The following is a 14,309-nucleotide window of genomic DNA, read 5'->3' on the forward strand; positions in this document are numbered from 1 at the left end:
ACCTGCCTGGCTGTCCCTTCCATTGGAGTCAGTCCTACACTTGCAGCTTCCTCAAACTCAGCACCTGAAATTGAGCCTATTTTTCCCTCCTCCCAAACTGCCTTTGCTTAATCTCAGTTGGGGGCACCAATATCCACCTTTTCAGGTAGTTAACTCTTGTGTCAACTTGAGTAAGAAATGCCAAAACTGATTAGCTTAGCATAGTTCTGAGTGTGGCCGAACAGATTCTCAAGGTGGAAGACCCACCCTGGGTGTGAGTGGCACCAGCCAATAGGCTTGCACCCTGGATAGAATAATTAAGGGAATGAAGAAGCAAGTCTTACTTCTGTTTCTTTGGAGGAGCTCCAGCCTTTGCTTTCATCTTGGATGTCAGACTCTTCAGTTTTCCATCACAGACGCTTCAGCCTTCCATTGCAGACCCTTCTGCTTCCTGATACAGACTTTCACAGGACCCTACAGTGAATGCCAGGGATTTTGGTTTTTGACTAGATCCTTTGGACCTGTAGCACACAGACAGCCCTTTTGGACTCTTCCATACCTGACTCCTCAGGCAATCATTATAAGCCAACCTTGAAAATCCATCCATCTATCAGTCTGTCTGTCTATCTATTACCTGTCTAATATTAAATTCGTTTCTCCAGTGAGCACTGACTGATGTACCTTGCAACTCAAGCTGTAAATCTAGTGGTAATTCCTAAGGCAACCCCAAAAGGAAATGAGATGGAACAATCTGATACTCAACCACCTGGACTCCTTAAATTGGCAACAAAAGAGGATCTGGAAAAAATGAAATCAGAAATAATTTCTCAGATAACAGCAGAGATTGTGCCCATAGTGCAAGAGATGATTAATAAATCTAGAGCAGACACAGATAAAAAAAATAGAGGAACCGAGGAACATGATGGAATCCCAACACAGGAAACAAATTGAATCCATAAAACAGATCCAAAGAGATTTCCAGGAGATTAAAAACTCCACTGAAAGTTTACACACCAGAATGAGCCAATGGGAGGACAAAGTTTCAGATATAGAAGATAAGATTGCCATTAGTGACCAGGAAGAGAAAACTTTCTTTAAAATAGTAAGAGGCCACAACAAATCAATCCAGCAGCTGCTAAATGATGCAAAGAAAAATAACATAAGACTGATCAGAGTCAATGAAGGAAAAGGAGAGAGTGCAGATGAGATTAAAAAACAAAACTGTACACAAAAGTAATGGTAGAAAACTTCCCAAGCAGGGAAAAAGAGCTTGACATACAGATAAGTGAGGCATATAGGACTTCAAATAGCCTTGATCAAAAAAAAAAATGTACACATAGGCATATAATTGTTAAGATTCCAGAAACCCAACAGAAGAACAAACTTCTACAAGCAGTTAGATGCTGGGGATTTAGCTCAGTGGTTTCGCAGCCTGCTGTGCAAGCGCAAGGACCCGAGTTCGATCCCCAGTACCAAAAAAAAAAAAAATACTACAAGCAGTTAGAGAAAAGAAACAAATTACATACAAAGGAAAGCCCATCAGAATCACAGCAGACTTCTCAATGCAAACTCTCAAAGCAAGAAGAGCTTAGAGTGACATATTTCAAGCCCTAAAGGAAAACAGCCTCCATCCCAGATAGATGCACCCTGCAGAACTATCTTTCAAAATTGATGGAGAAATAAGACACTTTCATGACAAAGAGCACCTTAGGAACTTCAGGAATACCAAACCAGCACTCCAAAAAATTTTAGACGATATCCTAGGAAAAGACAATGAGGATGACAACACCAGGAAGCCCAGCAGAATGAATCCATCAGGCAGGACAAGACATTAAATGCAAAGAGGGAGAATCCAACAAACAGAAAAAGTCATGACAATGATAAGTCAATATGTATCAGTTATAACCATCAATGTTAATGGTCTCAATTCACCAATCAAAAGAAATAGACTGAAAGAATGTGTCAAGAAGCAAGATCCAACAATATGCTGCATTCAAGAAACACACTTAATTAAAAAAGAAACTCATAGACTGAAAGTTAAAGGGTGGAAAACAATACTCCATGTGACAGGAACCCAAAAAAAAGCAGGAGTACCTATCCTCTTTGCAGATCAAGTGGATTTCAAATCAACACTGATTAAGAGAGACAAAGAAGGACACTACATCCTTGTAAAGGGAACAATCCAACAGGAAGAGATGACAATCATAAATATATATGCACCAGACACTCCCTAACTATATAAAACAAATACTAACGGACATGAAAAATCAAATAAGCACTAATACAATAGCAGTGGGGGACCTCAATACCCCACTATCACAAATAGATAGATCACTTAGACAAAAAATAATCAACAAAATACTAGAACTCAGTCAAATTCTTGAACAAATGAATGTAACAGATGTTTACAGAGTGTCCCACCCCACAAAATCTGAAAACACATTCTTTTCAGCTGCACATGGGTTGTTCTCCAAAATAGACCACATACTCGATCACAGAACATGTTTAAGTAGTACAAAGGAACTGAAGTTATCCTCTGTGTATTATCAGACCATAGTGCGATGAAACTGGAGATCAATAGCACAAGAAACCACAAGAATTTCATAAACACATGGAAATTGAACAGCACACTTCTGAATAACCAATGGGTCACAGAGGAAATTAAAGAAGAAATCAGACAGTTCCTACAACTAAATGACAATGATAGTACAACATATCAGAATCTATGGGACACAATGAAAGCAGTCTTATGAGGGAAATTCATAGCAGTGAATACTCATATTAGGAAAATAGAGCAAGCTCAATTGAACAACCTGGTGCTTAACCTCAAGCTTCTAGAAAAAGAAGAGCAGGACAAAGCCAAAGCTCATACAAGGGGGGGGGGGATTACAAAGATCAGAGCAGAAATCAATGTAATGGAGACTAAGAGAATGATACAAAAAAATCAATGAAGCCAAGAGTTGGTTCTTCGAAAGAATACACAAAATTGACAAACCTTTAGCCAGCCTTATCAGAAAAAGGAAAGAAAAGGTCCAAATCCATGCAATTAGGAATGAAAAGGGTGAAATTACAACGGACCCAGCAATACCTACTTCGTGAACCTATACTCCAATAAGATGGAAAACACAGAAGAAATGGACAGATTCCTATATATGTATGAATTACCGAAGTTGAACAAAGAAGACCTAAAAATTCTTAGCAACCCAATATCAATCAATGAAATTGCAAATGTAATTAAAACTTATCAACTGAAAAAAGCCCAGGCCCTGATGACTTCACTGCTGAATTATACAAGACTTTTAGAGAAGAACTACTGCCATTACTGTTTAAACTCTTCAATGAAATTGAAAGGGAAGCAATACTCCCAAATTCATTCCTGGAAGCAAGCATCACCTTGATCCCCAAAGCAGAGAAAGACCCAACCAAAAAGAGAACTATAAGCCAATCTCACTAATGAACATAGATGCAAAATTCCTTAATAAGATACTGGCAAATAGAATGCAGAAAATCATCAAGAAGATCATACACCCTGACCAAGAGGGATTCATCCCAGGGATGCAGGGATGGTTCAACATATGCAAATCAATCAATGTAATGCACTATATCAATACAGCCAAGGACAAAGACCATATGATCATCTCAAGAGATGCAGAAAAAGCATTTGACAAAATCCAACATGCATTTATGATAAAAACCCTACAAAAAATTGGAATAGATGGTCTCTACCTCAATCTGATAAAAGCCATCTATGAAAAACCAACAGCCAATATCATACTAAATGATCAAAAACTGACATCCTTCATACTCAAATCAGGAACAAGGATGTCCACTATCACCATTCCTGTTCAACATAGTCTTGGAAAAATTAGCCACAGCAATTAGACAAGAGAAAGAAAGAAAAGGAATAAAGATAGGAAATGAAGAAGTCAAATTGTCATTATTTGCAGATGACATGATACTCTATATAGAAGACCCCAAGAACTCCACCAAAACTCTTCTAGACTTAATAACCAAATTCAGTAGAGTAGCTGGATACAAGGTCAGCTCACAAAAATCAATAGCTTTCTTCTACATGAACAACAGACTCACTGAGACAGAAATAGGGCAAACAATTCCTTTCACAATAGCATCCAAAAAACTGAAATACCTAGGAATCAACCTAACAAAAGAAATCGAAGACTTGTTCTCTGAAAACTATAGCACTCTGAAAAGAGAGACTGAAGATGATATCAGAAAATGAAAAGATATCCCTTGCTCCTGGGTAGGAAGGATCAACATGGTGAAAATGACCATACTTCCAAAGCTGCTATACAGATTCAATGCAATGCCAATTGAAATCCCAGCAGCATACTTCATGGACCTTGAGAAAACAATCCAAAAATTCATTTGGAGCAAGAGACTCAGAATAGCAAAAGCAATTCTAGGCAACAGAGACATGGCAGGGGGTATCACAGTCCCCAACTTGAAACTATACTATACTATACTTGAAACTATACTACAAAGCTACTGTGATAAAAACAGCATGGTACTGGCAAAGAAACTGACCTGAGGACAGTGGAACAGATTAGAAGATACAGAAACAACTCCAGACACACTCAGCCACCTCATCTTTGACAAAGGAGCCAAACACCCTCACTGGAGGAAAGATAGCCTCTTTAATAAATGCTACTCAAAAAATTAGGTTTCAACTTGCCAAAGATTAAAACTAGACCTATATCTGACACCATGCACTAAACTAAAATCAAAATGGTTTAAAGATCTAAATATTAAAACAGAAACACTGAACCATCTGAAACACAGGTTAGGTAGAACTCTTGAAGACATTGGTATAGGAAAAGATTTTATGAACAAAACCTCAATTGCCCATGAACTAGCACAAACAATCAACAAGTGGGCTCTCTTATTAAAAAGCTTCTGCACAGCAAGAGAAACCACCAACAGTGTGAAGAGACAACCCACAATGTGGGGAAAAATTTTCACCTGCTGTTCCTCAGACAAAGGTCTACTATCTAGAATCTATAAAGAACTTAAGAAGATCAGACCTTCCAAATTTTAAGACCCAATCCTAAAATGGGCATCTGAAATGAACAGGCATTTCTCAGACAAAGAAGTAGAAATAGCAAATAAACATATGAAAAATGTTGAACATCACTGGTCATTGGAGAGATGCAAATGAAAACAATGCTGAGATTTCACCTCACCCCAGAAAGAATGGCTGCTATCATGAAATCAACCAATAACAAATGCTGTCAGGGTTGTGGGGAAAGAGGAACACCGCTCCACTGCTGGTGGGAGTGCAGACTGGTGCAACCACTGTGAAAATCAATATGGAGATACCTCAAAAAACTAGGGTTAGAAGTCTTATTTGACCCAGCTGTTCCTCTGCTGGGTATCTTCCCAAAAGAATTAAAAGAATCATACTACAGTGATATATGCACACCCATGTTTATAGCGGCACAGTTTGCAATAGCTAAAGCTTAGAAATAGCCCAAGTGCCCATCAGCTGGAGACTCGATAAAGAAGATGTGGTTCTTTTTAAAACTGGAGCACGACTCAGCCATCAAAAATGAGAAATTAGAGACATTTATAGTTAAATGGATGCAGATTGAGGCCATACCCTTAAGTGAAATAAATAGGACACATGTGTAAATACCAAATAGTTTCTCTAGTGTGAGAAACTGAAAGTGTAAATAAGGACTAAAAGGTATAATAGATAAAGTGAAATAGGAAGAAAAGGGGCAAAGGGGAAGGGGAAATGGGAGGGGTAGGGGAAAGGAAAGAAGAGAATGGAATTAATATGAGAAAATGAAAAAAACAGAAACAAGGTCTTTGTAAATAGGGAGGGATGGAGGGGTTAAAGCAAGGGCAGGGGAATGGGGAAGAAACACGAACCAAGAGAGATTATGTAATGGTGCAAATTTCCAATGATGAATGTCATTATATTGTATACCTAAAATGGACCAATAAAATTAATTTAAAAGAAAATAAATCTAGCAGTGATTTACAGAGTGATTCTCCCTCTCCTGCTTTCCCTTATACCCATAAGCCACCAGGTCCCACTAAGCATTTCTCAGGTACATCCCCTTCTCTCCATCCCCACTGCCAAGCATGGGCCCCTGAACTCCTGTTGGTCACCTACCGGCCGATCTCTTGACTCCTAATGCATCCTCCATGCTGTGTGGGCAACAGCTTTCTGCCAGAAACACACATTACCTGCACCACTCACTGCTGAGAACCTTTTAGTGCTCCCAGTGTTTATGTGATAAAGTGCAAAGTCTTACCAAAGTTCCAAGTTCACAGGTGCCAGGGTCTGGCCTCACCAGCAGCTCTAGCCTCAGCTTTGCTCTCCGACACCTTCTCGTTCCATCCAGAAATGCTGGTTTCTGGTTCTCTAATCATCCTGCTGCCTCTCCCCTTTGGGCTTTTGAGGATGCCATGCCCATTGCATGAGATGCCTCCCTGGTGAACGAAGAGACCCAGCTCTCACCCGCAAGTCTCCACATTCCTCCAAGAATATGAGTTCCCTGGTGACCCCAACATCCCGCCTTGTACAGTGACCCTCTACTGGGTCCCAGTGATGCTTCCTACCCCTCACTATTGCTATGCCTTGCTCTTGGCTTTGTAATGGTGGTTCTGGGTCTGCCCCCACCCCCACCCTGCTTCAGACTGAGCTTTGAGAGAGCAGATGCAGGGAATGATTCAGGCTTGTAGGCTATGATGGCTATTCAGTAAGGGAAGGAATTAGATAAATCCCCGACAGCAGGTCCCCTCTGTCACTGCGGAATGCTTAGTGGTCCGCTCTCTCGAGCAAGTGGATTAACTTAAAAATAATAAAACTGTGTTTCCTTCTAACCATTTTCCACCAGGCTTTTCCTTTAATTAGTACAACCAGGGAGGTTGTCTATTTGTGGTAAGGTTTCCATAGCACTTCTCTCGGATGGCGTATTATGTTTCCAGAAGCAGGGAATCATGGCTTAGGGGGAGAAAATGTGAAAAGAGAATGTCATGCCTCTGTGAAGCTGCTGGAAAACTTACCCAGGCCGTGGTGAGCAGGATGGCCACAGATCCACCAAGGGGGAGACTATGGATATGGGCGACTTGGTTGGTTCCAGGTGCCATTCTTGTCAGAATTCCACTAGCAGAATCACTCCTTTCACCTGGCCATGCCCATTCATTCCTTTTACTGTAGGACCCTTGCAAGCAAGTTTCCTATGGAAGGAAGTCTCTCCTTCCTTTCAGGGCTTGCTTTCTTCTGCTGAAAAATATGCCCCTCCACTTCTATCTACTCCAATTTGCCCTTTTTTGACAGGGTACTGGGGATTGAACCCAGGGCCTTCTCACTGAGCTACATCCCCAGACCTTTTTAAATTTTTCTAAAATTTGAGACAAGTTCTCACTAAATTGCCAGGCTGGGCTCAAACTTGCAATCCTACTGTCTCAGCTCCAAGAATGCTGGGATTATAGGTGTGTGCCACCATACCTAGTTTATCTTATTCTTTAAAAGGTAGATGAAATCCCTTCCCTCTACAAAGGTCTGCAATCTTTCTTCTGAGATTATAAGTACTGTGAGATCAGAAACCATGTCTCCTTCAACATGTCTCCATGTGCCTGTTACCTACCAAGCCTGGCACATAGAAGGTGTTGAATAAATGAAGGAGCAACTGGTATTAACTAGCTCGGCGCACTGTCACTTCTCCATCTGTGACAATCTGGATGCTTCCATCAATGCTGCTTCTCCAGTAGCCCAGTGATCTCTTATGACTGGTGGAAGAAGGTCTTGTGCAGCTCTACTGAGATGTTTTTCCACCCATGGGACTTGTGAACACTTCCTGGATATAGGCTGGTTTTCTCAGCTAGGTGGTGGACTGGGAGCTGGTTTGAGGGCTATGATTTCTCCTTCTTGTACTCCACCTCCCTGGGGCTGAGGGTCTGGGAGGCACCTGAGAGAAACAGGTTTCCCAGTGGGTCTGACGGTAAGGAGAAAATTTCTGGCCTGTGGCACATGGGGCACCATTTGTGTGCTTATCTCTGACCCCATACATGAGATTTCCCCATGAGGACCTCAGAGTAGGGATGGAAATTTCACACAGAGTCATCACATGGGGCTCAGCAAAGTCCAGTGTCTGGGTGGTGATTTCTCTGTGACCTGATGATTGTTCATAAGGGGATCAAGTGAAGCCAGGGGTCCACTGGTGTTGGCTTGTCCCCAGGCAATGGAAACTTCTTGCTCTTAGGTGGGCAGATGGTGCTTCAGAGCCCCAGCAGCTCGCAGGCCATTAGACATGAGGTCTCTTGCTAAGTCAGCTCACGTGACAATTCTTGGGCAACCTTCTCACAACAGGTCTCACATCTTCTCTTATCTACACCATTCACACATCCTCTGATTTTAGCCTCTGGGGAAATCCTTCCCAACCTAGTCTTGGTTTTAAACCCTGTTCTCAGCTTCTACTCATGACTCAGCTACCCTCCCAGCAAGGGGGAATTTTTTTTGCTTAATCATGGGAGGCTTCATGCTTAAGTCTTAAATTCTCAAGTGGGGAACTAAGGGGATATATTTTTGTTCATTTGCTTTTTTTTTTTTAGTATAACAGGGATAAAGTAAATGAAAGAAGAGTTTAACTACTATATTAAAAGAAGCTGAGTCATTTCTGTGGGCCAGAGTGGATGCTTGGCCCTGATTCTTCACTCCTGTTGTAGCCATACCTCGCATGGCCTGGTTGTGGTAGAGTGACTTTCCCTGTCTTTAGGCTCCACCTCGAGACTTGTTTAGCCAGTGGCCTAGGGCAGAAGCAGGAAAGCACCAGCTCCCTGGGAGGCTTCATGCACTTCCTCATCCCTCTTTTGTCTCTCATGTCACTGTCTTGAAAGAAAAATGTCCCAGTTATTCCCTTGTCCTGGGAGGATGAGAGACACAACATCTCTGGGACAAGTGTCCCCAGCTGAACATAGAAGCATCCCGAGGCAGAGCCCAGAGCAGCTAAGCCTCAGCCAACTTCCTTGAGAATAAACAATTGCTGTGTTAAGCCACTAAGTTTGGGGTCATTTGTCATGGAGGAGTATTGTAACGATTGATGACTGACATGCTTATCCCGCCTGAAGACCAGGCACCACACATGATGAGTGCTTAGCACTGGTTATCGGTTATGGTGCTGTCAGGCTCTGTGGAGGAATGAACACTAGACCAGACTCACACGATCCCTCAAAGGAAAGATGGATGGAGACACCATCCCAGAATGAAGCTGTGACTCGCCCAAGGCCACACGGAATTCGTGATGGAGCTGAGACCAGCACTCAGTGCTAACACTGCTCACAGACTTCCCTGCTCCTGTGGGCCAGCCCCGTGATAACTGTGTCTTCCTCTTCATCCTCCTGGGCCTCATGTGTGAGTTGCATGTCATCGTGCTGGAATTCTGATGAATGTCAGATGGTGGGAAGGGAGAAGCTATGGGAAGGCAGGGCAGGAAGACGAGACTCCAGATGCGAGTAGGGATGTCTTGTCTATACCCACATCTCCCAATATGCCAAATATCCTGTGACAGGGCCCCAGCCCAGACCCCAGGCTGCAGGCCGGCTTCCGTAGCCCATCTTGGGAAGGGAGCCTGCTCTCAGGTGCCGGAGGCCCAGTGACTGTCTCACCTGCCATCGTGAACTTCTGGCTACCCCAGACCCTCAGGAGCCCAGTACAGACAGCTGTGGAGATGGGCTAAAGGGAAGCTGGGGAAGGGGAGGGGCCAGGGCTTCAGGGAGAGGGTGATGCTCTTTGAGGTTCATGCCTCCCTGATGTGGCTCCCTGCCCCGGGGCCTGGGGAAGTCCCTCTGCACACATCCTTGGCTCAAAGTGGAACCAGCTCCTGGGCCTTGCCGGGGAACAGCCCATCAATCTCCCACAGTGTCAGGAGCTGGAGGAGGAGTAAGCCCGAGTCAGGGACTTATAGGCCTTCTCTGTGTCCACTCCGCTAGAAAGTCCGGGCAAGAGACAGAAAGGGAACAAGTCATAGAGTCAGCAGATTAGGATGTGGGTCCCAAGTCATCATCTTATTAGCAACCCACATGACCTTTGCAAGTTGCTTCCCATATCTTGGCCACAGTCTTCCATTCTGTCAAATGACCACTTTGGAATAACTGCTTTAGACCGTATCTCTGGGCATGATATCCAGTGATAGTACTGGGCCTGCGGTGTCTCCTCCATTCCTATGGGAAAACAGGAATAGTTTATGCTCTCCCAGCCCTCAGTATGTGTCTGGCACTGGGCTAAGCACACTCTAGCTCAGTTCAGGCTCACAGCAGTCCTGTGGGAGAGGTATCCTGATTGCCTCCATTTGACAGATGAGGAAACTGAGGCTCAGTAAGGCTCAGGAACTCGATTCTGGCCACATGCCTTGTTAGGGTGGAGCTGTGGTTTGAGCTGGGCTGTTGGCTCTGCAGCCTGCCTGCCCAACCTCTCTGATGTTCCTCTAATGAGGGATTCGGCTCCTCTGGTGAGCTCTTCTTCCTGCTGCCCTATCTTGTGCTGCCTACAGGGCCAAGCTGACTTCTGTCCTGTCTAATTGAGTTTGTCTGTGAGGACAGGATGCCTGCAGGCCAGGTGGGCTAGCAGAAAGTGGCTGTGGCTATGATGACTGCCAGAGTGACTCCCACACCACTTTTAACTTCTTTATAGTGTCATCTGCACGTGACATCGGATGATTGCCATGGCAATGGCCAGAAGGAACAATAAAAGGAACAGAAAGAGGTGGCACCAGAATTCTCAGAAAAATCTCTGCCCATTCTTAGAAAAGACATGACTATTCCTTCCCTTTATTAGCTATCCTTCTCCCTCAGTTCTTTTACCCTAAATCTATAACTTCTGACTTTCAGCAGGTTGAGAAGTTGATTTTTGAATTTATCCCTTGTTCCTGACCAGGAATAGAGGTCGCCTTCATTGCTCAATTGGTACCTGGTCTCATTATTGGCTCCACAATTCTTAGAGGCAAAAAGGACCCCGTTTGGGATCAAAAATTGGTGATACCCTATCTACTTCCACAGTCAGGGAAATCCAGATGCAGGCCCGAAGAGTGCAGGTGCCTGGAAGAAAGCCCTTGCCTCACAGAGCTGGGTGCCAACTAACCCATCACGTGCTCTGTGCTGGCCTTGGTGTAGAGGACTTGGTGTGTATGCCAGGAGACACAACAGATGGCCCTGCCATGGGGACAGTGTGCTGACAGCTTGGTTAGTGACCTACAACTGACCAGGGTGACCTGGTGCCTTGTGCAACTCAGATTCAGGGAGCCACACAGAGCCTGACATGGAGTAGAAAGCTTGGCAATTGCATGCCAGGAGATGGAGAACCAGTTATGGCCACAGTGGGCAACAGTGCAGGGTTGCCCTCATGAGCTGGGACCTCGTGGTGCTGAGTCTCTGAGCTCCCCACTCAGGAGATAGGGAGGCATCAGCTCCAAAGACAAGAAGTGCTCTGGGAGTCCAGCTCCCTGGAGGCCACCATGCATGGGGGAGGAGAGCCTCCTATGGGCACCCTTCCTGGAGGACCCGCTACATGCTTCCCCCTTGAGGTCTCCCTTACAGTCACCCACAGTTCTGTAAGGAGCCCATTGTGGAGTCTGAAAGCTATGAGTGAGGTCCCACGTGGAGGAGCAGGACGCCCAGGCCTTCCTCCTGAATCTGAGTTGGCTCTGCTGTGTGAGTGCACAGACCCAGTGTGGTGGGGAGGGGACGGGGAGACCAACCACTGTCAAGTGTCAAAAAGAGGGAGACAGTCACGGCCTTCACCCCACTCATCCACACTCATGGTGTGGATGACCTCTCCGGACACATGGGACAGGGGGCCTGGCCCCTGTGTCACCCTCAGGGAAGCTCTGAGCTCTAAGGTGGCAAAATACGCACAAGTACTTGGACGAGGAGTCAGGGCTACCCGAAGGCTGAGTGGGGACGGGGACAGCCTGACTCCCAGGAGGGCTGCTCTGAGCATCCCGAGCTCTAGGGCTTCCTAGGTCTCAGTTCCCGCTCATGTGTTCATTCATTGATACGCAGGTCATAAGTGACCCTGACAAGAGCAGGTTTGCCGTGGCAATGTGGACAGAGGTCCGGCTGGGGGTTTCCCAGGGGTGGCCTTGGTCTGGTTATTTCCCATCTCTACAGCCTGAGGGTCAGTGACGCCCTGAATCAGCCCCAGTGTGCTGCAGATGCCTGGTGGCCTCAGGGGCTGAGGCTGCCAGTGGGGACAGGCAAGTTCTCTGAGGGCTGTCAGGTGTGGCTGGGACCCTACCCCGGGCATGGCTGGCTGGAGCCAGTTCTCTGTGTTTCTACTTCTACACTGCATGGATTACATGGCTGCTGTAGGACCTGGCACAGACCTGGGACCTGGTAATAATCTGCCTTTCCAGGAACTTACTCCTAGGAGAAAATACACTTTCTAGACTCTGGTTTTTCATGGCCTTGCTAAGTCATGATTTCAATCAGGGAGGTATCAGCCCCACCCAGAAGTCTGAAGTCTGACAATGCTGTCAACTCCCTGCCTTCTCTGGGCCTTTCTCCCCGCTGGGACCCCAGGCCCTGTGAGAGTGAGTTTTTCCTCTGAAATCCAGCATCTTCTGCTCTTTCCCTTTTTCCTGTCTATGCCTCCCCTTGGAAACAGACCAGAGGGCTCTTTTATATTAAAGTGTAAATGGCTGATATGCTGGAGCTCTGCTCCTTGAAGAGGGCTGCATTTGGGGAGGAAATGAAGCCACAGATGGGCTAAAGGTGGACCTTTAAGCATCACTGTGCAAATGTACAGCCAAGGCACCTTCCTGGGAGAGATGCAGAACTCCAAGGAAGCTGAGGCTCTTGCTCTTTGATGCCTGTCTCTAAGCAAATACTCCCTAAGGTGTCCTGGGCAGTGGCTCACTCTGGCAGGAACACTGTGAGCCCTGTAAGGCTCCAGGAAGCCTCAGCCCTCCCTTCCGGTCTCTCTTGGATCTTCCTCCTGGTGGCACACCTGGCTTCCAAGAGGCAGCTATTTCGGGGGCTCCCAAGAAGCCCACAGATCTGCCCTGACTCCTGCTGGCTCATGACCCTCTGTCCCTTTACTCAGACCCAAATCTTCTAGGGGAACACAGGCTTCCTAGGGTTCTGGAGCAGAGTGGCCTGGCTTATTCTAGGAGCCCTTTTTGTTTATATTCCATGGGTCTTTCAAAAAATGAAAAAGGAAAGAAAAGTTGGAGGGAAAGAGAAAAGACAGGAAGGAAGAAGGAGGGAAACTTGTGCTTTGACCAAAAAGTTGCAATGAGATTTCCTGCCTTCTTTCTTTTTTTCTTTCTCCTAGCAGCAAATTTACCAGACTTTGCGGTGCAAGGGTGGGGACACCTCTGGCTATCAGAAGCCTTGGTTGGAGTGTGGGACAACCCAGCTGCCTAGACCAAGGCCTCCACTCCTCAGACAGGCTGATGAGGCCAGCAGGAGTCCGCCTTGGTGACTTCATGCAGCCCACCATGCTCCTGGTATTCCCATTAACTTCTTACCCCCACAGTTCACTTTTCACAGTCTGCTGTCCCCTAGAAGCCAGAGAGGAGGAGAAAGAAGGAAAAGACAGGGCACACATCCCAGCTCTGCTTCATTTTCTTCCCATCGCCCATCCTCTGACATCATCTTTTTTTAAATTTTTATTTTAGTTTTTCATCCGACATCATCTTGCTGGTTTACCTGTGCATTGTAGCCTCTCCTCAGCAGGGTGAAAACTCCATGGGGCAGGAGACGAGACCTTTCCCCACCACACGGTCACAGTGGTGCCCATGACAGTGTCGGGCTCTGGGCTCACAAGGCAGGAGCAGAGATGGAGGACAGTGCTGCCATGGCCCTCAGTTGGCCAGAGCCACCAACAGCTCTTGGAAGCTCTGGTCTCCAGCTGCCTCCCCCTGCGAGCACACACACACTCAGGCATGACACCCTTGCACGCACACATGCACGCACACACACACACACACCCTCACGCTTGCGCAGGCATCCCATGCTTGTTCATGTACACATCTCACACCTGCCCATGTTGAGAGGCACTCTTGGCCACAGAGCCTCAGAGATGGGCTTAGATGAATGGGCAGCAAGTTTCTCAGCACCCTGGGGGTGACTCAGGGCCTTTGCCTACAGAAGAGGAAAGGGACACAGTTTCCTTGGGGTACCTCAGCTCAAGGACAGATGATCCAGAGCCACAGAGCTACTGTGTGGCCAGATTGAGGCTGAGGAAGCGGGCAGCCAGACCAGGGGTACATGCAGACCTGGAAGACGCAAGGCAGCGGGAGCCTGGAAGCTGCCCTACACTGTAGCTCCCTGGCCTGCCTCTTGCTGCCCTTGGCTGGGAG

This window comes from Heterocephalus glaber, unplaced genomic scaffold (genome assembly GCF_053883595.1).
Source record: "Heterocephalus glaber isolate CG9 unplaced genomic scaffold, H.glaber_assembly_v1.0 deba00001497, whole genome shotgun sequence".
Classification (NCBI taxonomy): domain Eukaryota; kingdom Metazoa; phylum Chordata; class Mammalia; order Rodentia; family Bathyergidae; genus Heterocephalus; species Heterocephalus glaber.